A 1,862-nucleotide genomic window follows, 5' to 3' on the forward strand; every position below is an offset into this window, starting at 1 on the left:
TTGCCTTTTCAGTATATTTATTGCTCATGACTTTGGTCTTTTGGAAGTTCATGTGGAGGCCAATTGATTTGCTTGCTTCATTTAGCTCGGTGAGCATATGTTGAAGCTCTTCTTTGGTGTGAGCAATGATAATGATGTCATCAGCAAATCTTAGGTGACTTAGATATTCTCCATCTATTTTTATTCCTTTTTCTTGCCAGTTGAGTTGTCGGAAAGCTCTCTCCAGGCAGGCAGTAAACAGTTTGGGTGAGCTAGTGTCACCTTGTCTGACACCTCTCTTGAGTTGGAATGGTTCAGAGTCCTTGTGGAGGAGAATAAATGATGTTGCATGGTCATAGATGTGACAGAGTACATTAATGTAAACTGAGTCAACTCCCTGTTCTTCCAGCGCTGACATGACCTCCTCAGTTTCAACCGAGTCAAATGCTTTGGTGTAATCTACAAGTGCTACTACTAGTGGTATCTTATATTCATTTGTTTTCTCAATGATTTGGTTTACTGTTTGTAGATGGTCAATTGTGGAGTAGCCTCTTCTAAAGCCCGCTTGTTCCCTTAGCTGATTTTCATCAAGCTTTCCTACAATTCGGTTGGTGATAACTTTGGTGAAAATTTTATAAATAACATTAAGGAGGCTGATTGGCCGTTGGTTGTTCATGTCCCTGGGGTCGCCTTTTTTGTAGAGTAGAATGAGGATAGCTTTATTCCACTCTTCTGGCGTTTTGCTCCTCTTCAGACATTCATTGAATAGTCGCGCTAGTCTGACGTGGATTGGCTCATCAGCATCTGCTATTAGGTCTAAGGAATATAGATATTCTTAAACAGAGTTAAACAAGCATAGGCTAATATTGGTTTATATGGAGTCTATAGCCAAACTTTATCCTAAATCCTTTATTTTATGATACTATCTACTTTCAGTTTATGGTGATAGTTTTGTTATGCTTAAGTAAATCTTACTCACTTTATGTCGCACAGGTTTTTAAGTTATTGAAGATAATATTCCTAAAGGCATCAACTCATAAATTTGCTAAGATGACTTAAAATATATATATATATATATATATATATATATATATATATATATATATATATATATATATATATATATATATATATGGTAATTTTTTATTGTATTACAGGGTGAACATTTCACTCCTATACTGTACTGTACTGTACTGTATGTCAATTAAATATCTAATTATATCCATACAATTACCTTATGAATTCATATTATAATCAAATCAATCTATCTGAAGAATTTTTAAATATATCCTAAGCAAAATACTATAATTTTAGCTGATAAAAAGGCTATAGAACGCAAACTATGATGGAGGCCTCTGGTTGGTTGAAGCCAGGGGCCAACTTTTTGGGAATTTGTCCCCAAATCTTGGAATTTTTAGAGGTTTTTAGGGATATCAAGTGTGTAAATTCCCATACGTCTGGTAATTGTAAAATACTAAGTACTCATGAATAATTCAGTCTTCAATAAGATTAATAATGACTAAGAATGACTTAATTACGTTTTACTGTTTTCCTTTGGTATGACATTCATTACAATTATAATTTGATTGATATATCTTTCAGAGAATAAACTGAAATCCGAACATGAGTTCATAATTCAAAAATAAAATTTTACTGTTTGTGGTTTCATGAATGTCAAAATTGAAAGTAAATATGGGATATGTTATAATACTAGAAGATACAGAAGTACATAGTTCTGTATTTAGTAGGCTATAGGTTCCATTTTTGCTGGAGACTACCTGGAGAAAATAATTCTGATCTGGGGAACTTTTAGGGACCGTCTAGGGAAGTCCCTGACAGCGTAAACAGAAGATTCATTTCTGTCCCAGACACAGAGAGAGAAA

General features: G+C 33.9%; 1 protein-coding gene across 1 annotated transcript in view; it reads left to right on the forward strand.

The window, feature by feature from the left end:
* Positions 1-1,843: 1,843 nt before the first annotated feature.
* Positions 1,844-1,862, forward strand: part of LOC137629425 (uncharacterized) — a 23,842-nt gene continuing 23,823 nt past the window's right edge. The window contains exon 1 of the mRNA XM_068360672.1: positions 1,844-1,862. This exon is cut by the window's right edge and continues 59 nt beyond it. The gene's annotated coding sequence lies outside the window, so the exon portion shown is untranslated.

The sequence above is a fragment of the Palaemon carinicauda genome, chromosome 37, assembly GCF_036898095.1.
Source record: "Palaemon carinicauda isolate YSFRI2023 chromosome 37, ASM3689809v2, whole genome shotgun sequence".
NCBI lineage: Eukaryota > Metazoa > Arthropoda > Malacostraca > Decapoda > Palaemonidae > Palaemon > Palaemon carinicauda.